General features: G+C 41.9%; 1 protein-coding gene and 1 long non-coding RNA gene across 5 annotated transcripts in view; one reads left to right on the top strand and one right to left on the bottom strand.

Moving 5' to 3' along the window:
- The window catches only part of LOC127689375 (nucleolar and coiled-body phosphoprotein 1-like), a 568994-nt gene that overhangs the window by 103588 nt on the left and 440418 nt on the right, over positions 1-24988 (top strand). The window contains exon 1 of one of the 2 annotated variants that reach the window (XM_052188987.1): positions 20147-20212. The exons of the other annotated variant lie outside the window; for it this stretch is intronic. The gene's annotated coding sequence lies outside the window, so the exon portion shown is untranslated. Of the gene's footprint in view, positions 1-20146; positions 20213-24988 lie in introns of those variants that run through there. 2 annotated transcript variants of the gene reach the window in all.
- Positions 1-24988, bottom strand: part of LOC127689380 (uncharacterized) — a 211744-nt gene that overhangs the window by 21027 nt on the left and 165729 nt on the right. The window lies entirely within an intron of this gene.

Genomic DNA, 24988 nt, shown 5'->3' with positions numbered 1-24988 from the left:
CAAGAGCGAGATCAACCCCGCAAGACACAGGCCCTCCTTAGCCCCAAGGAGGGGAGGGAGACTCCCGCGATCCCCCCGTCCGTGGGATCGCCACTGAGGAAGCGGGGTCGAGGCGACAACCGCACAGTCCAAGAGCACACAGCACGCACCACGCGCGGCACGCCCGTATCGCGGTAGCAGGACCAAGAAGTGGACGCGGGCGGGGCGGACGCACGCGTCGAACCGGAGACGAGTGGGACCGGATGCCCACCGCCACCCTTCAGCTTCCCGTCCCGCAACGACCCTCGGTGGGAGGGGGTACCGCGCACGCGGGCGTGTGCACGGGGCCCTTCCCCGCCACCGACCACCACCGACTCTCAACAGCTCCGCACCAGCGGCGGGACAACAAGCTCTGCCCCGCGTGATCCCTCCCCAAACTCGGAGCCGGGAGGCTCGGGCCACTGTAGACGAGAGAGCAAACGCTGCGCGCAGAAAAGGCGGGTGGGTCGCAGGAGGGCATCTCGAGGGGACCATCCGGGAGGAACCACTCGAGGTCATAGCACACCCTTCCGAAGATAGCTAGAGAAGGAGACTTTCTCACCGAGGGCGGGACGGACCCAACGCGGCGAGCTGCGGGAACCGAGAGCTGCAATGCTGCAAGCACAGTGTGGGGAACAAGACCCACAGGCAGCAGGGTGTACGCGGGGGGGGGGGGGGGGGGGCTGCGGTATCGGTAAGGGTATTCTGAGCATCAGCGGACAGAGGAGACCTGCGACAGGAACCCCCCCCCAGGAGCCAGGCCTCGCAAAGCTCACCCGGAGAGCATAGAGTCCACTTCAAATTAAAGAGGCCAGCCGCGAAACGCTCAGCACCACCCTACACGCACACCTACGGATGAAGGCGGGAAGCGGTGCGCGGGGTGGGCGCTCACCCAGCGAGGAAGGGTCCCTGCTTCCTCTCGTTCAGGCATCAGACGCCTCGTTTCTACCGCCTCGACCCCCCTTTTTCTTCACCAGGCGTCTCGGACTAGAACCGACAGAACGGGAACAAAACAACACAGCCAGACGGAGCACGGGAGGCACGCCAGGGAACGGGAAGCGCCACTGCCGACTCGGAAGCGGGCAACTTTGGGGTCTAAGCCCGGAACGCTCCAGGAGCACCATGAGTTAAGCAGAGGCAAAGCGCGTGGGCGCACACCGGACGGGAAGGGTGTGCACCGCAACGGACCAGCAGCCCTCCCCGGCTCGGAGAGAAGGAGGTCCCAAATGAAAACACGAACCGAGTGAGGCGCATCAGGACAACCAAAGCTGCCTGACACGTCCACGAGGACCCCGCGAACCACAGCGGGAGGTGCGCGCAGGTCAGCGGCTCGGACCGGACAGCCGCACCCCTGCCTTCCCCACACCACCGACACCAGATGGGGAGGAGAGACGCAGGGCCCGCTGGCAGAATGAGAAGAGCGAGCGGTCGCCATTCGCCATGAATGTCCGTCCCTCGCCTGGCTAGGCTTAGGCCCCGGCCCTAAGAGAACACAGGAGCACTACATGGATCCAAGGGGTGAGCAATGTTTTACAGCCCTTAAAGTTGACCTCAGGATGCCGAACACTGCTGATCAGGTGAGGTCACCTTCATCATCTTCCTCTGTAGCTTCTCTAGCCATGTAGATGTCACAGTCAGAGTCATCACTGTGGGTGTGAGATGTGAAAGCCCTTGTGAACCAGAGAGGCACAAATCCTCACTTAGTGAAAATCTTTGTGATCATTTCATGTTTTTGAGCTGACTTCTTGGTAAAACATAAGTTTTTTCTTGTGAAGGTTGTTAACAGCTTGTTCCAGAAACAGAAACATCAGCAACTGTTGCTCATCTGTGAGTTTGTGATTGATGACTTCTCTTTAGCTTGCTGTTGTCTTGTCAGAATCTTTTAAAGACATTTGAGGTTGATGATTTCTCCTTTCTCCAAGGTAATGTAGATATCACATTCTAGGACGATGAACTCTATCCCGTATGGATGAAAATTCATGGTCAATAATAGCTGATAGTTCCATGTTCTGTGTGTCTAGTATGTGATATCTTCAGAAATGGGGTATTCAAGTTATAGAGGGGAATAGGGGGAGGGAAGAGCACTTATGGGACATTTGTGGTGTAGGAAGCCAGCAAAGGGGAAATCATTTGAAATGTAAATAAAATAAATAATAAACAAACAAACAAACAAACAAATAAATAAATAAATAAAAAGTCTTTAAAAATAGGGCAGAGGAATGTCTTTTTGGGCATCAGTGGGAGGAGCGGTCTTTGGTCAGGTAAAGGCTCAATAAAGGCCCCAACAAAGGGAAAAGGAGGGGGGAGAGTTGGGGCGAAGGCAGGAGTGTCTCAGGTAGAGGGGCATGTACATGGAGGCAGGGGGTGGGAGGAGGGGTAGGGAATTGTTGGGGAGGGGGGCTTTTGGGAAGGGGGAAATTGGGAAAATTTTTACCATTGGCAATGTAAATGAAGAAGATACTCAATAAAAAAAAATTAAAAAAAGAAATTCTTAGACAAATGGATGGAATTAGAAAATATCATCCTGAGATAACCCAATCACAAAAGAGTATACATGGTATCCACTCACTAATAAGTGGATATTAGGCCAGAAGTTCAGAATACCCGAGATACAATTCACAGACCACATGAAGCTCAAGAAGAAGGAAGAACAAAGTGTGGATACTTCAGTCCTTCTTGGAAGGGGGAACAAAATACCCATGGGAGAGATATAGAGGAAACATGTGGAGTAGAGATGGAAGGAAAGGCCATCCAGAGACTGCCCTACCTGGGGATCCATCCCATATACAGTTACCAAACCCAGACACTATTGCAGATGCCAACAAGTGCTTGCTGACAGGAGCCTGATATAGCTGTTTCCTGAGAAGCTCTGCCAGTGCCTGACAAATACGGAGGTGGGTGATCTCATGCAACCATTGGACTGATTACAAGGTCTCCAATGGAGGAGCTAGAGAAAAGACCAAAGGAGCTGAAGGAGCTTGCAACCCCATAGGAGGAACAAAAATATGAACCAACCAGTATCCCCAGAGCTCCCAGTGACTAAACCACCAACCAAAGAGTACACATGGAGGGTGCACATGGAGGTACACCAACAAGAGTACCATGGCTCCAGCTGCATATGTAGCAGCAGATGGCCTTGCTGGACATCAAAGGGAGAAGAGGCCCTTGGTCCTGTGAAGGCTTGATTCCCCAGTGTAGGGGAATGTAAGGACAGGGAAGTGGGAGTGGGTGGGTTGGTGAGCAAAGAGAGGAGGAATGGTATAGGATGTTTTCAGAGGATAAACCAAGAAAGGGGATAACATTTGAAGTATAAATAAAGAAAATATCTAATTATTAAAAAAAGAAAAAGAAAAAGCAAGAAAATAATCTTCTTTTAACTCACCCAAAAGATGATAACCACACAAACATAAAAATCACATCAAAAACAGCAGCAAGCAACAATCACTATTCCTTAATATCTCTTAACATCAGTGTAGTCAATTCCCCAATAAAAAAGACATAGACTAACAGGCTGGATTCATAAACAAGACCCAACATTTTCCTGCAGACAGGAAACGCATCTCAGTGTCAAAGATAAACACTACCTAAGTGTAAAAGGCTGGAAAACAGTTCTCCAAGCAAATGGTTGAGGGAAACAAGCTGGAGTGGCCATTCTAATATCAGATAAAATAGACTTTCAGCCAAAAGTCATCAAAAAAAGATACAGAAGGTGACTTTATATTCACCAGAGGAAGAATCTACAAAGAAGAACTCTCAATTTTGGACACCTATACCCCAAATACAAGGGCACCTGCATTCGTAAAGGAAACCTTACTAAAGCTTAAAGCACACATTGCACCACACACAATAATTGTGGGGAATTAAACACCCCACTCTCTTCAATGGACAGGTCAGGGAAGCACAACCAAAATGGAGTCACAGTTAAACTAACAGAAGCTTTGGACCAAATGGATTTAGTAGATGTCTATAGAACATTTCATACTTAATCAAAAGAATATACCTTCTACTCAGCATCTCATGGTACCTTCTTCAAAATAGACCATATAATTGTTCACAAAACAGACCTCAACAGATATAAGAAAATCAAAATAAGTCCATGCCTCCTATCAGATCACTAAGGAATAAGGGTGGTCTTCAATAGCAACAAAAACAACAGAAAGGCCACATACACAAGAAAACTGAACAATTCTCTACTCAATGGCAGCTTGGTCAAGGAAGAAATAAGGAAAAAATAAAAGACTTTTTAGAATTTAATGAAAGTAAAGGCACAACATACCCAAATTTATGGGATAGAATGAAAGCAGTCCTAAGAAGAAAACTCATAGCTCTGAGTGCCTACAAAAAGAAGCTGGACAGAGCATACACTAGCAGTTTAACAGAACACCTGAATGCTTTAGAACAAAAAGAAGCTAATACACCCAAGATGAGTAGAAGGCAGAAAATCATGAAACTCAGGGCTGAAATCAACCAAGTTGAAACAAAAAGAACTATACAAAGAATCAACAAAAGTAGGAGCTGGTTCTTTGAGAAAATCAACAAGATAGATAAACCTTTAGCCAGACTAACCAGAGGGCACAGAGACAGTACCCAAATTAACAAAATCAGAAATGAAAAGGGTGAAATAACAACAGAAAGTGAGGAAATCCAAAAAATTATCATATATCCTACTAGAAAAGCCTAACTCAGCAAAACTGGAACATCTGGATGAAATGGACAATTTCCTAGACAGACACCAACTACCAAAATTTAATCAGGATCTGATAGACCATCTAAACGGTCCCATAACCCCTAAAGAATAGAACTGGTCATTGACAGTCTCCCAACCAAAAGAAGCACAGGACCAGATGGATTTAGTGCAGAATTCTATCAGACATTCAAAGGAGACCTAATGCCAATACCCTTCAAACTATTCCACAAAATAGAAACAGAAGGAACATTTCCCAACTCTGATACCAAAACCACACAAAGATCCAACAAAAAAGAAAACCTTAGACCAATATCCCTTATGAATAGTGATGAAAAAACTCAGTAAAAGTTTGGCCAAATTGAACCCAAAAACACATCAAAATGATCATCCACCATGATCAGGTAGGCTTCATCCCAGGGATTCAGGGATGGTTCAATATACAAAATCCATCAATGTAATCCACTACATAAACAAACTCAAAGAAAAAAAAACACATGGTCACTTCATTAGGTGCTGAAAAAGCATTTGATAAAATTCAGCACCCTTTCATGCTAAAGGTCTTGTAAAGAACAGGAATTCAAGGCCCATACCTAAACATAACAAAAGCAATATACAGCAAAACAGTAGCCTACATCAAACTGAATGGAGAGAACTTGAAACAATCCCACCTAAAATCAGGGACTAGACAATGCTGCCCTCTCTCAAGGTCTAGCCAGAGCAATTAGATAACAAAAGGAGGTCAAAGGATACGAATTGGAAAAGAAGAAGTCAAACTATCACTATTTGCAGATGATATGATAGTATACGTAAGTGATCCCCTCCAAAAAACCTCCAACAGAGAACTCCTGCAGCTGATAAACAACTTCAGCAATGTGGCTGGATATAAAATTAACTCAAGCAAATCAGTAGCCTTTATATACTCAAAGGACAAACAGGCTGAGAAAGAAATTAGGGAAATAACACCCTTCACAATAACCATTAAAAAATTTAAAGTATCTTGGTGTGACTCTAACCAGACAAGTGATAGATCTGTATGACAGGAACTTCAACTCTTTGAAGAAAGAAATCGAAGAAGACCTCAGAAGATGAAAAAATCTTCCATGTTCTTGGATTGGCAGGATTAATATAGTAAAAATGTCCATCTTACCAGAAGCAATCTACAGATTCAATGCAATCCCCATCAAAATCCAAACTAAGTCTTTCATAGAATTAGAAAGAGCAATTCTCAAATTCATCTGGATAACAAAAAACCCAGGATAGCTAAAACTATTCTCAACGGTAAAAGGACTTCTCCGGGAATCAGTATCCTTGACCTCAAGCAGTACTACAGAGCAATAGTGTTAAAAAACTGCATGGTATTGGTACAGTGACAGGCAGGTAGATCAATGGAATAGAGCTGAAGACCCAGAAATGAACCCATAGTCCTATGGTCCCTTGATGTTCCTTCAATAAAGGAGCTAAAACCATCCAATGGAAAAAAGATAGCATTTTCAACAAATGGTGCGGATTCAACTGGAGGTCAGCATGCAGAAGAATGCAAAAAACGATCCATTCCTGTCTCCTCCTAGTAAGCTCAACTCCAAGTGGATCAGTCTCCTATCTCCTTATAAGCTCTTTCCCATATCCATCTCCAGTATCTTCCTCCTGATCAGTACCACCTTGACTCTGGTCTCTGTCCCTAGTAATACATGGAATCTTGGGATTCTTTAGCATCTGTCATCTGTTGAGGGTGGGGTAGGGGGAGGGTGGGGTAGGGGGAGGGAGGGAGGGAAGGAGAGAGGGGGGGGGAAGAAAGGGAAGGGAAGAGAGGGGAGGGGAAGGGAAGAGAAGGGAAGAGAAGGGAAGCAAAGGGAAGTTAAGGGAAGTGAAGAGAAGAAAAGAGAAGAGAACAGGAGAGGAGAGGAGAGATAGTAATCCAAATACAATAGCCTGGTGTAGTGGCACACACCACTCATCCCAGCACTTGGGAGGGAGAGACAGGTGGATCTCTGAGTTCAAGGCCATCCTGGTATACAGAGTAAGTTCCAGGAGTGCAACACAGAGAAACCCTGCCTTGAAAGTCCAATATGAAAAGAAAAAAGAGCTGGGCAGTGGTGGGGCATGGCTTTAATTCCAACACTTGGGAGGCAGAGGCATGCTGATTTCGGAACTTGAGGCCTGCCTAGAATACAGAGTGAGTTCAGGGAAGCTAGGGCTATACAGAGAAACCCTGTCTTGAAAAACCCAAAATGAAAGAAAGAATTAAAAAAAACCAAGAACAGAAAGAAAATGTGTCTCTTTTGTTATTATTTTAAATTGTGCTTTCTGTTGACATACAAAAAGATATCTTTCATTGTGATTTTGTTTTTGTTTTTGTTTTTGTTTGTTTTTCATGCCCCATTCCCCCACTGTCCTTCCTCAGGATGCCTTATCTTGTTGGACATTCTATCTCCCAAATTGTCTACCATTCTGGGGCTAGGGACATGTCTTAGTAGGTCAAAGTGCTTGTCAGGAGGAGGTTTTGGATCTGTCTCTGAAGTCTTGTAAAAAATTCATATATAGTACCATGCACCTATAAGCCCCTGCACTCCTGCTGGGATCTGGGACCTGGAGGTAGGAGAGAGGCTAGCTAGACTGGAGCTAGCCTGCATTGGAAACAAGACACTTTAGCTTAACAAGGTGGAAGGCAAAAACAAAATCTGAAAATTGCCCTCTGTCCTCCATATATGTGCCATGGAACAAGTATGTCTGCACATGCATTTGTGTGCATGCACTCATGCCCCCCACAAATAAAGTTCCCCACTCAGCTTTTATGTCATATGTTCTCCATTCTCTTTAGATTCACTCTCTTCCTTTATAAAATCTTCTTCCCCTATCACAGTTGACTTTGTACTTTCATATTTTACACATATATGAAAAAAATTGTAAAGAGTTATTTTTAAATTTGGGAAATTTAATTTTCCCCAAAATTAAATTATTAATTAATTTTTATTTATATAAATGAGATTTTTATTTCATTTATATAAATAAAAATTTATATAAATGAAATAAAATTTTCATTTATATAAATGAGATTATTTAATTTTTATTTATATAAATGAGATTTTTCTGCTTTTATTATTTAATTTTTATTTATTTAATTTTTATTTATATAAATGAGATTTTTCTGCTTTTATGTCTATATAGCACATATATGCCTTGTGTCTGTGGAGGTCAGAAGAGGGTGTTGGATTCCCCCTTGAACTGGGATTACAAACGGTTATAAGTTACCATGTAGGTGATGTTCCCATGATGGTTCTTTTGGAAGAGGATTCAGTGTTCTTGACTGCAACCCATCTCTCTAACCCCAGAGATTTTTCTGTGTGTCTTCAGGCAGCAGCACTGCACATTCATGCAGGGCACCTCCATCCAAGAGATGCTTGATTTAAAAGTGATGGATTTGGGTGTGGGGCAGACAAGGGGTAGGCATGTGATGGTTAATCTGTACTGTCATTTCAAATGGATTTTAAGTCTTGTAGCAGCTGACATGTCTGAGGTGTGAAGACAGGAGATGACTTTGTGTGAAAACCCTTTATGGTCGGAGGGTCCAGACTGAGTAAGATGGCATAAAGAGAAAGAGCATTGGCCTTTCCTTTTCTATACTTACTTATGTGCGCAGATGTTAGCAAGAAGCCTTGTATACCTACTGGACTAGTCAATATTGCTCCTCTTTACGTTTTCCCTAATACAGATGGGTTGTGTCCTCAAATTATCAGTCAAAATAAACCTCCTTTTTCTTAAAAAATGGGGATGGAAGGGAACCAGACACAGGTGACCAAAGGAAAAGAAAAGGCAAATAGAAAAACACAAACAAACAAGATAATGAAAGCTTTAAAAAGCCAATAAAGTAAAAATACCACTGAAATTACAGTTAAAAAATAAGATGAACAAAGGGAATGTACAAGAAGGGGGAGAAGAAAAACAGAAAAACCTTAAATGTGGAAGTGTTTTCTTTCTGGGAGCTGGGGCGGGTGGCTGAATCTGTTGACTTTGGTCTTTCTGGGTCTGAGCCTATGCAGGGCAAGAATATATGATGTCTGCCAGAATGGCCTTCACTTCATAATTTCCCTTGTTTGAGCACCAGGGTTCTCTGCTAACCACTCTTAGTTTTACAGTGTGTGAGTTGAACAAGTTCTCCTGCCCTTTTGAGTGGGAAGGCAGCCATATTTCCTGCCCTCAGGATGGCTAATGTCCTCCCTGGAGGGCATCTCCTAAACGTGTTGGGAGAGAGGAAAGCAAATGCAGCACTGAGATCTGACCAAGTGTACCTGCCTTGGTACTTTCAGAAGTCACTAATCTTTAATCGCCCTGTTGAAGCAGTGAATAGCTTTGGCTGTTAAGTATTCTGGAGCTTCAGAATTTCTGGACTCCATAAGCATGAATCTCAGACAGAATGCTGTCTCCAGTATTTGATGCACCCATTGACCTCATTGTTTGGATTTTTTCTGTTGATGAGGTCAGTTCCTGGCCACAGAGTGACCCTAGGTCTGTCTTTCCTGCTATACTTCACTGACAGAGCTCAGCCTCCTGCTGTATGCAGTTTGGGTTTGCCAATGTCTAGCTTCCCTGTTCTTTATAGCCGTTCCTCAGGCCGTTTCTTACCCAGGGGTCTGTGGGAGTTTAATTTAGGTGTCCTGCCTTGTGATTCTTCTCTGTTCAGGGGTTCAGGTAAGTTAGTTTTAAAGAATAAATTCCTTGTGAGGATGGCACCTGGTTAATGCCCTCTCAGTTACATGGAGTGAGTGAGAATCCTGTTCTCTGCTAATCTATCCTGCTATAGGAATCACCAAAACTTCCAACTAAATTTAAACTTCCATTTCATATCCCCTTTTGTATATAATGCAATTATATAAATGCCAATTTATTAATTTATTTATTTTATTTTTATTTATATACAGAGAATCCGTGTCTTAAAAAACCCAACCCCCCCAAACAAAAGAGCAGGATAAATGGGTCTTCAGGTTTCCAATTTATTGAGGAACGGCCAATTCCTTTCCAGAATGGTTGTACCTGTTTGAAATCCCACCATCAGTGGAGGAGTGTCCCTCTTTCTCCATATCCTCACCCAACATATGCTGTCACCTGGTATGCAGGTATTGTCTTCAGCAATAGGGCAATACCATCAGAATTGCCCGGGTTTTTTGGTGGCTTCCATGGGACCTCTTTAGCCAACAACTTGATTGGATGTAAGCCATTCCCACTACTGGAAGCTTCATTTGGTGATAAGAGATATCTAGCTATTTGAGGATTTCATTTAGATATCCTTCGTATATGTATATATGTTATGAAGCTTCTACTGTATTAGGTTCCCATATGACAACTCAAATGGCTCTTCATTTTAGCTGTCCTTCCCCAAATTTTCTCCCTCAGCATTCCCATTTGATGTTCCCATTCCAAGACCTTTACTCCATCTATTTATAACTACCTTTTCTATTTCTCCTTCCTATGGAGATCCCTCCCAACCTTCTAGTCCCTTACTTGCTATATAACCTCTCTGGTTATATGGATTGTAGCTTGCTTATCAAACACTTAATGGCTGACATCCACATAGAAGTGAAAACACAATATTTGTCTTCTTGAGTCTGTGTTACCTCACTCAAGATGAACTTTTTCTAGCTCCATTTATTTATGCATTTCATAAATATCACAGTAAATACATAATATGTATGGTAAATTTTATGATTTCATAGTCCATTTCATAAATATACTATATATTTCTTTACCCATTTCTCTATCCAATGATGAACACCTAGGCTATTTTTAATTTATAATATTCTGAATTAAGCAGTGGAGCAAGTCTCCTTGTAGTAGGATGAAGCATCTTTTGGGTAAATGCCCAAGTGGTATAGCTGGATATTGAGGTAGGTCAAGTCCTGGCTTCCTGAGGAACCATCACACTGATTTCCACAGTGGCTGTAGAAGTTTGTACTTCCACCATCAATGGAAGATTGTTCCCTTTATTCAAAATCCTTGCTTGCATGAGCTGTCCTTTGTTTTATTGATCTTGGCTGTTCTGATCTGTGCAAGATGAACTCTCAAAGTAATTTTGATTTTAGTTTCCTTGATGACAAAGGCTGTTGAGCTTTCCTTTAAGTGTTTTTCAGCCTTTTGTGTTTCCTCTATTGAGAATTCTGTTTAGATCTGAACCTGATGTTTATAATTGGGTAATTTGTTTTCTTGATTTTCAGTTCTTTGAGTTTTTTTGTATATTTTAGATATTAGTCCTTTGTTGAATAGTAATTGGTAAAGAAAAAATTCTTTTCCCATTCTGTAACCTGGTGCTTTGTCTGAATGATGGTGTCCTTTGCAATGTAGAAGTTGCTCAGTTTTATGGAATCCCATTTATTAATTGTTGTTCTTATTGGATATGCTATTGGTGATCTATCTGTTCAGAAAATCTTTTTCTGGGCCAATGTTTTCAAGACTATTCTCCACCTTCTCTGAAGACCATACAAATGTCCAAACACTATAGGCAGTTGATTTTTGATAAAGAAACCAGAAGTACACACTGGCAAAAAGACAGCATCTTCCAAAACTAGTGCTGGTTAAACTGGATGGCTGCATGCAGAAGAATGCAAATAGACACACACTCATCACCTGGCACAAAATTCAACTCCAAATGGATCAGTGACCTCAGCACAGCACCAGATATGCTGAACCTGATAGAAGAGCCTTGGGCTTCATAAGAATAGCATGGGATACCACAGAATGCACATGGGAAGGGAGTCATAAGAATGTGTTTCTGAATTCAGTCTTGGCTGTTTTCCAATGTCACTTTCCTTATCTGCCACTGCCTACAGAATAGCTACTCCTTCATGACATTACTAACAGACTTTGTCTGTCAGACACAATTCACTCCTTGAAGGTGTGTGATGCTCTTTGGATATATTTCTGGCCACAACAGGGACACAGCTACAGTGATGTTTAGGGTCAACAGGTTCAAAATCCCTAAGTCCAGATCCCTTTCATCCTGCTATTGGCATCTATGGGGGTGAAACACAGTAACTGACAAGAGGAAAAGAGCCTTTACCAGAACCAAACACTGCGCATCAGCCCCACCTTAGCATGAAACTAGTGATCCATATAACCCAAGTCACACTGCACACCAGTGTTCACACTGCAGCTTGAGTGGGTCTTTTCCATCATTTTCATTTTAATTAAAACTTTGAAAGACTTATTTTTTGAGTGTAAGTGTTTTGCCTGCATGCATCCATGTGGATCACGTCAATGCTTAGTATTGAGGAGGTTAGAAAAAGGAACTGGATTCCCTTGAACTGGAGTTAAAGATGGTTGTGACCCACCATGTGGATGCTGGAAACTGAATCTGGGTCTTTGGAATGACAAGTGCTATTAACCACAGAGTTTGCTCTTTAGCCCTCCTTTTCAAACTTTATGCAGTCATTGGTCATTAAGCTCTTATTATGTACACATGAAATAATAAATGTTAGGGCTGAGTGTTGTGGTGCATGGCAGATCTCTTAGTTTCAGGCTAGCCTGGTCTACAGAGAGAGATCCAGGACATCCAGGGCTTCACAGAGAAACCCAGTTTCAAAATCAAATCAAAACTAAACAAAACAAAGAGACAATGCCTGCTAAAGAGACATGAGACTTCTGAGTTCCATGGTGCTAGGATGTGACTTCTGGAGCCCCAGGTAGTTCAAAAGATCTTCACCACATCCAAGAGCAAAGGAAGGATGCTGTTTGAGAGACTTAGTAGGAGAAAGGAGTAGAGTCATTGGATTTTTCGTCATCAACCATGCTGTACTTGCATTACGCTGATGGTTTCTCCCTTTATATTTTTTTGTTTTTAGCCTTTCCCATCTGTAGAAAGTTTTTTTAAAATATAGATTCTCTCGCCAAATTCAGCATGAGAAAGTTGTATATTGTGTGTGTGTGTGTGTGTATGTGTGTGTTAGGTGTGTTCTAGGAGTTTCTCCATAAATTTAAACATTTCATCTGCAAGGGAAGCTCTGTAAGACAAATGTGTAAATAACTCAAAATAGTTTCAGGAAGTCCCTGAAACATATCATATTCACCAGACCCCCTTCCTCCCAAAGTAAACAATAAAAACTACTGAGAGTAAATCTCAGATACGCCAAGCTGAAAGAAGATTGAAAGCAGACCAGCTGTCTGGAAGAAGCAGAAAACCTCAGAGTTGCCTGGAAGACGTTTAGACGAAATGAGTCATCTGGAAGGGACACTCTGGATCTTGTCCAGCTGCCTGCAGGCTGCACATCAACTCCAGGTTCCTAGCTCTTAGAAACTGTCATCCAGCCGGGGTGGTTTTTGAGTCATTTCTTTTCCTGTTACTTACCTCTCACTCATATTCCTGTATGCAATCCTCAATAAGACTCATTGATTCATCAAGTTGAACTTAGATGTGACCTGTACTTTAGTATGTCATGGGCTCCCTCTCTGGGATAAACAGACATGTATTGTGTATCCTCAGGAAAAGTCATGTCACTTAACAGTAGGCATCCCACATTTGCCATTTTCTGATGATGCCAAAGGTAGGATGTATGCTTTTTTGCTCAGAGGATGGAGTTAATAGTTGAAATGAGTCAACCAGTTCAGACTAGCTAATGATAGTCCTAAGCAGGGAATGGATGGGTTCAGAGATTTGGATATTCTCCTGTGGATAGCAGGGATTATAATGGCTAGCCTGAACTATTTGTTACGTGTGTAAACTGGACCTAAGTTTCTTCTTGAACCCACTAATTTCTTCTCTTCTCTTTGACAACTTCAGGTTGTAACAACTACCTAAACAGTGTGAATGCAAGCCCAGGACTCTTAGGAGTCAGATCTAGCCTGATTCTATTTGCAGCAGTTTGTAAAGGTGTCCATGATTCTCATCCTGAGGCTACACATTGTACAAGGTTGCTCCCAGGTCCTGTAGCTGTCTCACAAGGCCCAGGAGTGTAAGTGCCAGAGAGAAAACAGGGTGGGAAGGGCTGATTCTCTCAAAGGGAGGAGTATTACATTTCTCACTTAGGCTTCTTCTAGTTTGGTTTTTGTCGTTGGATAAACATTATGGCTAAAAGCAAATCTGAGGAGGAAAAGTATTAATTTTCTCACAAGTTTCAGTCCAACTAAAGGCAGAGAAGGTAGGAACTTAAGGCAGACAGAAACCAGGAAACTGGAACTGAAGCAGAGACCTCAGAGGACTGCTGCTTGCTGGCTTGTGTCCAGGGTTACATTCATGTATTTTCCTCATATTGCCCAGGCCCATCTGACCAGGAATAGAGCTCCTCACTGTGGACTAGACCCTCTTACATTAATTGGCTCAGAGAAAATGCCCACAGGCAGGCACACAGGGCAGTTTGATTGAGGCCCTTCCTCAGTTCAGCATCTCTCTTCCCAGGTGCATCAAAATGACAATCAATGTTAATTAACCATGACACCTCTGTTTAGAGTTTATGCCACAGGCTGCTTGATATATATGCTCCAAATTTGCTCATAAGTTAGTTGTTTTTATTCTGCTGGTAAGTGAGGCTGTTTTATTTATTTTTTTCATTTTCACATTCATTGGAAACAGTTTCTTTTTCATACACTATATCCTGATTATATTTTCCTCCCTCTACCCCTCCCTCCAGTTTCTGTCCTCCTCCCCCTTCTGCTCCCCTTCCTTTTTGTATCTCATTAGACAAAAAAGCAGGTTTCTAAGAGATAACAGCCAAATATGACAAAATAAGGTATAATAAGATAAAGCAAAAGCTATCATATTGACTTTAGACACCGCAACCCAACAAGAGGAAGTCCCAAGAGTAGGCCAAGAGTCAGAGACCCACTTGTTCTCACACTCAGGAGTTTCATAGAAATACTAGGCTGAAAGCTGTAATATATGTGCAGAAGACCTGGTGCAGACCTCTGTCGACCCTGTGCTTGCTGCTGCAATGTTGATGAGCTCCTTGCTTAGTTGATTCAGAGGGCCTTGTTCTCCTGGTGTCCTCCATTCCTTCTGACACTAACACTCTTTCTGCTTCCTCTTCTGTGAGTTCGATGAGATCTGGGAGGGGGGGATTGATAGAGATCTCCCTTTTGGCCTCTCTCTCCCTCTAATGCCTGCCTGTGGATCTCTGCATCTGTTCCCATCTGCTGCCAGAGGAAGCTTCTCTGGTGATAACTGAATAAGGCACCTTTCTATAGGCAAAGCAGGCTATCATTCAGAATCTTTTTATTGATATTTTATTTTTTTAGAGTAGTAGTGTTTGGTTTTACCCTAAGTATCTGGCTATCTTGCTTCTAATTCTTGGTTCCCTAAGCCATATTGGGTATAGGTTCCTTCCCTTGGAGTAGGCTTTAAGCCAGATCAGACATTGGCTGGCTACTCCCACCAGTTCTGTGCCACCATCGCCCTAGCACATTTTGCAGGCAGGACAGATTGTAGGTCATAGGTTTTTGTTGCTGCGTTGATGTTTACATTCTTTTTTGGTAGCCTACAGAGTATACCTTCCATACCAAAGAAACTAGAACATAGGGACGAAGGCTCCACATAGGCCCCAGTTTGACTTCTCCATGTTTAGTGGTTGCATGGGTGTTTTCCTCAGCAATGACAGCCCACTGTTAATGCAGAGAGCCTTTTTGTCTTAGCATCAACCTGGATTGTTTGGAGATTTCTGTGGGACTCCCTTGGCCAACAACTCAAATGAATGCAACCTAGTCCCAGTACTGGGAGCCTTGTTGCATGACGAGATATTTCCAGCTAGGACACCATCTCCCTTATTATTAGGAGACCTCTTTAGGTTTACCTTCATATATTTTAGGAAGTTCGCTTTACCAGGTTTCCATATCATTCCTAAAATGCCCCTCCATTCTGTCTCTCCCTGAATCCTCTTCCTCTACCCCATCTCTGTTACCCCTCCCCACTGACCACCCTGCTCCTGTTCCCACCTGTGCTAGTTCATCCATAATATGCATTCTATCTCCCCCTCCCAGGGAGATCCATGTGCCCACCCCAGACCCTTCCTCTGAGTGAGGCTAGTTTATGATTAGAATGTGTGACTGCCATGTGCTTTCCTGGTGTGGATTGCTCTTTCTTTACCCATCCTCCTAGCTCACTTCACCTCCTTTATGTTCTGACCTAACCATTACCTCCTCAGTGTGGGTTTCTTTGACCACCTTACTTAAAATTGCAGTTCTAATCCTGCAGTCCCCACTCACCACTCTCATCATCTAGATATTGAGGTTTTTTGTTTCCCTTAGTGGAACTTAGGCTTTTGGGACCAGGAACTTACACTTGTTTTCTTCAAGGTTTGACTAGAGGGAGGAGATGCCTAATAATTTGATCAAATGATGTCTGAATACATATATTTTGGTTAGTAATTTACAGTGTCTCATAGAGTCCAAAGGATATCTATCTATCTATCTATCTATCTATCTATCTATCTATCTCACTTACATTATATTTATGTATATATATATATATATATATATATATCCATATCACTTAGTTTCCTTTGGACTATTTATAGTCACAATTGGTTAGAAATAGTTAAAAAAAACTATGTTAAAAAATGAGGTAGAAGCCTCCTTACTAAGTTGACATGAAGATCAGTACTCAGTCTTACAGTGAAAGAGATTTAGATTTATCTAAAATGGTCATAGAGTGCCCTCTGGTGAGGCTCCCAGAGAATAGACTGTAGGAATATTTTAATGAGGTCAGCAATACTGCAGCAGTGCAGCTGGGGGATGAGGCTCTGTGGTAGAGTGCTTGACTAACATGCATGAAATCAATTTCTCAGCAGTAGCAAAAAGAGAATAATATACTTTTAGGTGTCAAAGGTTCATACAGGACCCATGGCATGGTGGGTAAGGGCACCCAAGCTTGGCAAACTTGAGACAGTACTTGCTGTAGTATGAACTTCAGGTATGTGCCTTCCCCATAAGAAATTCCAAATATTTCAAATATTTCCACATGTCAGTGCCAGATGCTACAGTATGGCACTTAGTGAAAGTCAAACTTTTGGGTCACATGGCCCCAAATGAGTTTTTGAATCTGGACATAGTCACATTCCATGCATATTTTAATCTATCTCTATCTCTATTTCTCTCTCTCTCTCTCTCTCTCTCTCTCTCTCTCTATATATATATATATATATATATATATATATATATATATATATATATAATAGGAACGGCTATACAAAACTACCTTTCAGTGTCAGTCAATCAAAAGTTGGTTAGAGAAGAAAATCAAGAGATAATGTGTGTTTAAAGTACAACCTATACATAAATGGATATTTTGTGGATCTTTTCACGTTGGGTTGGTGAATGCTTTTATTAACATTCTAAGTCTGCCGATGTAGGCTTTTGAATTTAAAGTTCTTTTAGGGTTTTCTCTCTCCTTCCTTCCCTCTCTACTTTCCTCCCTCCTTTCCTTTCCTTTTCTTCTTTCTCAGGATCTTGTTTTGGACACCAGGCTGACTTCATGGCTTACCCTCTCCAGTACTGACACTGCAGGCATAGGCTCCTGCCGCTGGGACAGGGCCCCTGTGTGAGCCTTCATGAGTGTTGATAGCTTCTGTGGACAGAAGACTTGTTTGTGTAATAATGAACATATTTTATATTCCTCTGAGGAATGTCCTCTGTTAATGTTAATGATTCCATAATAATCAGATAGCTAGCACAAGTCCAGGAGGTTAAGGTGTGGCTAATGTCTCAGCAAAATAGTAAACACTGGGATCATCAGGAAATGTCCTTAAGGCTGTGGAAAATAACTCTAAATATATGAGATATATATAATTTGTAAACTATGTAAACTATAAGGATGTAATATAAATTACAAAGGGCTTCACTAATCTAAAGGGAAAAAGGCAGCTGCATTTATGAGCCAGCTTGTCAGAAAGATATAAGGCAGGCAGATACAAATGCAGCCAGCTTCCTGAGTTCAAGGTCAGCCTAGGACAGAGTAAGGTTAGGCCCAGGTGTGGTAGAAATGATAATTTCCCAACTAGCCTATCACCTGTGCTTAACATAGGCAGACAAATCTCTGAATTCTTTTGCAATGTTAAGAAAAAAACGTGTGCTTTCTGTCTCCTAAGAATCAAAGGGCTGGGGTCAAGGGCTGCTGATTTATAAAATAATCAAAGGGAACATGAAATAAATAAGCAAATTGATATGCAAATAAAAAAGTGGGTTTGTGGTCTGCAAGAGATGAGATAGCAAAAAGAGATAGCAGTTCTTCAGAATTTTTCTCTAGCAAGGTCAGAGCTATCTGGAAATCTTTGGAGAGTAACAGAGTTCTTCAAGAATTTTTTCTTAACAGAATTTCTGACTTGGTCAGAAGATCCAATAACTTTTTGTTTTGTTTTTGAGACAGGGTTTTTCTGTATAGCCCTGGTTGTCCTGGAACTCACTCTGTAGACCAGGCCTCAAACTCAGAAATCCACCTGCCTCTGCCTCCCAAGTGCTGGGATTAAAGGGAAGCACCACCACTGTCCGGCTCCAATAATTTTTATAGCAGCTTTTCTGACCAGAGCCAGAAAAGTCATGAGTTATCTACATAGGTTTTAGACTTTTAGTAGCAGAGAGAGCTGTCTCAACCAGAGGGATTTTAGAATAGCAAAAATGCTGTCAGAGAGAGAGTGGGAGAGAGAGAGAGAGAGAGAGAGAGAGAGAGAGAGAGAGAGAGAGAGAGAGAGAGAGAGAGAGAGAGAGAAAACAGTCTGGAAACCCAACTCAGTAGAACTTAGGAAGCCAGCTTGGTTCCACAATTTAACTTCATGTTGTTCTTTTTGATGCTCCCAGACACACCCCTTCCCTCAGAGCCCCCTCCCATGCAGAGACTGGTCCCTCGCACGCCACAACTGAACATTTCAGTTTTTCATATATTCCTTGTTCATGTTCAGTTTCAAAAAAGTTTTTTATTCCCGATATCTTTTCTGAAGTCATTTCAATATATCCAACCTATTCTTCTTTTACCTAAAAACAAATTTCTTTATCTTTTTTTAATTATTTAATTTTTTTGAGACTGGGTTTCTCTGTGTATCCAGAGTATCCTAGAATTTGTTCTATAGACCAGGTAAGCTTTATATTCAGAGATCAGCCTACCCCTGTTTTCCAAGTGCTGGGATTAAAGGCATGTATTACTACTGTGTGGCTTTGCTTTAAAACTTCAGATATGTTCATCTCATTAGATTAATGTGAGTCATTGTTTTGAGCGTATGCATATTTGTGTACAATATGAGCGTTGTGCCTGCAGATGTCAGAAGATGACCTTGGGTCCCTGGGACTGGAGTTGAGGATGGTTGGTTGTGCCATGTGCATTATGGCAACTGAGCCCCAGGTCTTTGGTGAGGGAAGCCGGTGTTCTTATCCACTAAGCCGCTCTCTTTCCTCAGTTACTAATCGTTTAACATATGTGTAATTGACAATACTTCAATACTTCAGAGTGTAACCCGCTGACCTTTGAAAGGCAGACACCTCCTCCAGTGAGACCGTCAGGGTGGAAACACAGTGAAGCACACACAGCTCAGGGGACTTCCTTGGTGGAAGGTTTCCTCTTCTCCTGGGAATCAGTCTGAATTCAGAGTAGGAAAAGAGCATCTTTGCTACCCATTTAAGTGGTGATCAGCCTCTATTTCACTCAGATGTTGTTACAGCTATCGGCATAATTAAGGAGGAACATATTACTGAGAATTATTCATACCATCCGTTAATGCTAGCAAGCTCTCTGGGACATTGACTCTTCCTTTACTTAAAAGTTTGGTATGAATTGGTTTAGTAATGCAGGACATTTCATTTTTTTTTCTTTTTTTCATTTATTCAATTTATTTTTTATTTACATTTCAAATGATTCCCCTTTTTTTGCCTCTCCACTCCCTAAAAGTCCCACAAACCCTCTTCCCTCCACCTATTCCCCCATCCACCCCTTCCCACTACCCTGTTCTGGTATTCCCCTATACTGCTGCACTGAATCCTTCCAGAACTAGGGGCCACTCCTCCGTTTCTCTTGGACATCATTTGATGTGTGGATTATGTCTTGGGTATTCCACATTTCTAGGCTAATATCTACTTATCAGTGAGTGTATACCATGACTGATCTTTTGAGACTTGGTTGTCTCACTTAGTATGATTAAAGATTATACAAAATTCAAATTATTATTTTTGTATGCAATTTACTCAAGAGCTTCTTTAACTTACAGTTCAGTTACCTCCAGAGCATGCTTGGTGGTACACACCTTTAATCCAACACTCAGGAAGAAGAGGTTGGCAAATCTCCGTGGCGGTAAAACCAGTGAGTTTTAGGATAGCCAGGGCTATGTAGAGAGACCCTGTCTCAAGCAAACAGTTAAAAATAAAACTTAATTACCATTTTATTAACATCATATTCAGGCCTACAGTTATCTCAAGTTCCACTTGAGCTGTATCCTGGTTTCCAAGATTATTCCCATGTTTCCTTCTACAGCCCAACCTGCAAATGGCATTTGGTTCCCTTCAGGCCAAATGATAAACGAAGAGGAAGAAAGAATGCACAAATAGAGGCTACAGGTACAGTTTCTTTATAAGACAGTCCTCAAAATGACACTTCATTATTTGTTAGGAGTAAGTTATTAAGAGCTAGGCCTGGTGGTGCACACCTTTAATCCCAGCACTTGAGAGGTTGAAGACAAGCGGATCCCCTGTAAGTGTGAGGCCCTTAGGTCTTTCACTCTACAAACAGAAACATTTCCATTTAGATTATAGTGAATATTTAGTTTATAGTCAAAATTTCATCTTAATAATGTGTAATGTATCATCAACTCTGGGCAGGGACTGTTTTAATATGTTTAGATTTTGTTTGACTCCTGAGTATGTCTCCCACCTCCTCCCTACTGCCCCTCCCCTTTTGAGACAGGGGTTTTTCTGTTTAGTTCTGGCTGTCCTGGCATTCACTCTGTTGACCAGGCTGGCTTCAAATGCCTGTTTCTGCCTCTGGAGTGCTGGGATTAAAGGCATGTGCCACCACATTCAGTTTGAATTTTTTTATTCAATTGACCATTTAAAAAATTATTTCAATTTTAGTAAGTAATTTGTTTTCATTTCAAATTCCAGTTATTTCTAAACATTATTGGCAACATGCAACATAACTTTTGTCTCTTGTCAATCCACATAGTTTCTTGTGGCTTCGTCCAATTACAATGGAGATCCAAAATGGTTGGTTCTTGGTAGGATTCTGTCTAAGCTCCACCCTACATTTACCTGGCAACAGCCAGTATGCCCCGCCCCATAGACCTGGCCCACTATAAAAGGGGCTACTTGCCCCTCCTCCCCTCTCTCTGTCTTAGCTCTCTTTCATCCCACTCTCACCTCTCTGCCCCTTGGGCTCTCCTCCCCTCCCCCTCTCTCCACGTGGTCATGGCTGGCCTCTAACTCCCTACCTCTGCCCTGAATAAACTCCATTCTATACCATGCCTGTGTGCGTGTGGTCCCTCAGGGGGAAGAGGTGCTTGGACAGGGGCCCACCTGGGCGCCCCTTCCCCCACAGCACAGTGCCACACTCCTTTAATCCCCATTCTCTCTTTTTAAGCCCCTTTCATTGGTGCATTGACCTTTCAGTTCTATTTCAAAATGAACTTGAAAATCACTGTGTGCTGTAACCAGAATGCTCAATTTGAAGATACACTAGTGATGCAAATGGTTCATAGGCTTTGGGAAACATGAAGCATTCAGCTTCCTGCACTGCCCTACAGCCAGAAGGGGGCGCCAGTCCTTAGTATGTTCTGAGATCTCAGCATAACTGACTCCTGGACAGAAATACTATTCAGGCTGTAAAACTCAGCATGTAGACAGCACCATCTGTCAAACCTATAACAAAAGGCTAATCTGTCATGGGAAAGTATCTAAATGTAGTAAACTTAACTTTTGGCTTCTGTAGTTCTGCCTTCTAGCTAATTGTTCTTATCTGAAGTTTATCAATCCAGGACATGGATTTTGTGGGGCTTCTCTGAGATCCTGAACACCAAGGGTAGTTGCAGTCTGGCAAATAAGGCTTTTTCTTGGCTTAAACCCGTGTCTGAGCAGTCTTCTCTGGTGACTACCCTACAACAGATATCACACAGATTTTCTCTGGCTCTATGTCTCCCACCGTGACAGATATTTGGTGAGATTGTAGGATGAACACACTGGAGCTCCTTCTGAGGTTCTATACTACTTTGGGACACTTGGGGGTTCACATGAGAGAAAGGTAATGGAATTTTGCATTGTGGTTAGTAGATAGGCACCTCTTCTGAACCATGAAGTCCACTATTCCTGATAATTCCTGATAGTGGATCTGGGTGAAAATGTCCTTTTTTTCTTACCATAGTTTCCCAGAGGCTCCTGGGTAATGTAGTCCTTAACATACAAGGCACGCCCACACAGGTTCAGGTAAACAGCTCTGACATTTGGCTGATGGGCTTGTCTGCCCTGTTCTCTCTTGGCAACTACTACTTAGAAAGTCGCTTCCTGGGTCTGTGCTGATGCCTTCACCTGAGCTGCAAGTTTCCTGCAAGGTTTCTCAAGGCGGGTGGGAAAACCAAGAAGAGGAGAGTAGTTGTGGAATCTCCAGAAGCTGAACCCATGCCCTCTACCTCAGTGGAAACAGAAACATAAGTGGGTCTTGGAGGAGGCAGGCAGACCATAGCAGCTCTGGGGAAGGAAGGTGACTATGATATTCATCATTCCCAGTGGGAACAGTTGGCCTGGAGAGGGCTTTAATGGTCCCTTTATCCGAAGACTGTGCTAGGAATGTTTGGATCTGTGATTCCAACTTTCCAAAAGAGCTGTTACAGAAAGAAGCTCTGCCAAGGAGGAGAGAGTCCAAGATGGTGACTTGGGGGTGAGGGCTGTGTCTGTGGATTGTCAGCACTGGGAAGCCTCGAATGTGAGCCTACATTCCAGCTCTCAGTAATGAAGAATCTTGTTACCTCCTTAGCATCCATTTTGGGGAGGAGTTGGGGTGGAGAAAGACCATAAATTTGGGACCGGACTACAAAACTGGGAATTTTCACTAGCGTGACCCAGAAATCCCAAACAGAGAGCCTGGGAAAATTGTCTGTCCTGGAACTCACTCCATAGACCAGGCTGGCTGAGAACTCAGAAATCTGACTGCTTCTGCATCCCAAGTGCTATGATTAAAGGCATTTGCCACAACTTCCTGGCTATATCTAACTTCTTATAATACTTCTCTTTCCCCCACCTTTTTCAACACCCTTTCCCTTATCCCAGAAAGAAAGAAAGTGAAAAGGAAAGGAAAAATAAATCCCTGAATCTAACCCTCCTATTTTGTCTCCTCCCTGTTCAAGACCATAATTATTTATAACCATCCCCCTTTAAAAGACAACAAACATCTGACATCTATTGAGTGATGAAAATTCCTTTACCCCAGTTCTTGGGAATGAGGTGAAGTTCGCTTATAGTTGCTTCCAGGTGATTTTACATATAGAATTTGTTTTGGGGGCCCAAGATAATTTAAAAAGTGGTTAGTCCTAAGAAAGCTACCTGTAGCATTTGTTGTCCAGTCTCATATGCTGAGAAAGTGCAGGCTTAAAAGAAGTCCCAATTGGAACCCTCTGAAAGGCTGGACCAAGCGAGATAGCTGTTCTGAAGTTGTCCCAGAAGTAAGACTTTAGAGAAACCAGCTTCGATGTAGTTGAGATAGGATCAGGGAGGGAAGTGGAATAGCAAGTCTCAGCATCTCAGAATCCTTGAGGGTGAATCTTGCCAGGAGTGTATTCGTGGTTTTTTTTTTTTTTTTTTGTTTGTTTGTTTGTTTGTTTGTTTTTTTGTGAATGTAAAGCTTTTAGAGGTCATATATATTTCTATATTAATATAATGTATGGAATGTGCAGCACACAAAGACCAGTTAAAGATGATTTTTTGCTTCTTGTTTGAGCAGGTGAAAGACAACTGTCATTCTTTATGAGCTAGTTTGACCATATAACCAAACTGCAATTTAAATCTTCATTCTTGCCATATAAAAGGATTGAATGATGAATCTTGCAGACTCTGTAGCCAATAAGATCCATTGGCTATGTCTAGCTGAAGTTCTTGTTAGAGACATTTTTATGTCATGCCAGTGTCAGGGCTGATCCGTGTAGAGGGATGAGGAAATCATGTTACCGATTCTTTTTTTTTTTTTATTTCCTTTTTCCTATCTGGAGTCAAGATCTTCATGGGGTCTTCCTTTATCAAATCTGATTTTTTTTTATCAGTTTGAATGGAATCTATAATTTTTCTTCTCCTGTATGAACATATACAAAGTTTCTTCCCCAGAGTAACACATTTCATGCTCTCTATTTTGAGGTTAATATATCTTTGAAATAAACAGGCTGATATAATTCAGTTTTTTAATATAATCCAGTGTCTTAAGTGGCCATTGTTTTTAATTATTAGCATTTAAGTAATTTTAAGTTAATAAAGAATTTTGTAATCTATCTTTGGGTTCTTTGATAGTCCTTTCTGTTTACTAAGCATTTCTTTTAAAGTACAGTTGGACCTTTCAATAACTATTTGTTCTGTAGGATTGTTGGTATACCTGTAATATTTTTTATATATTGATATGTAAATTTTTAAAAATTTTACTAGTGACATACTCTGGAGCATTGTCAGTTTTAATTTGTATAGGTATACCATAATTGGCATAACTTCTTAATTTTTTTATTTTTTTATTTTCTATATTCTTTGTTTACCTGTAATTCAAATGATTTCCCCTTTCCCGGTTCCCCCACCCCCCATAATTCAGATAAGCCCTCTTCCCTCTGCCCATTTCCCAAACAACCCCCTCCCAGTTCTCTGTCCTGGTAATTCTCTATATTGCTGCATCAAGCCTTTCCAGGACCAGGGCCTTCTCCTTCCTTCTTTTTGGGAATGATTTGATATGTGAATTGCATCTTGGGTATTCAGAGCTTTTGGGCTAATATCCACTTCTCAGTGACTGCATTCCATGTGTGTTCTTTTGCGAATGGGTTACCTCACTTTGGATGATATTTTCCAGTTCTAACCATTTGCCTAATGAATTTCATGAATTCATTGTTTTTAATTGCCGAGTAGTATTCCATTGTGTAAATATATCACATTTTCTGTATTCATTCCTCCATTGAGGGGCATCTGGGTCCTTTCCATCTTCCTGCTATTATAAATAAGGCTGCTGTGAACATAGTGGAGCATGTGTCCTTATTGCATGCCAGGGAATCCTCTGGGTATATGGCCAGGAGTGGTATAACAGGGTCCTCCAGAAGTGTCATGCCAAGTTTTCTGAGGAACCACCAGACTGATTTCCAGAGTGGTTGTACAAGCTTGCAATCC

This window comes from Apodemus sylvaticus, chromosome 7, assembly GCF_947179515.1.
Source record: "Apodemus sylvaticus chromosome 7, mApoSyl1.1, whole genome shotgun sequence".
In the NCBI taxonomy this organism is placed as follows: Eukaryota; Metazoa; Chordata; class Mammalia; order Rodentia; family Muridae; genus Apodemus; species Apodemus sylvaticus.
This window is presented reverse-complemented; position numbering and strand designations above follow the sequence as displayed.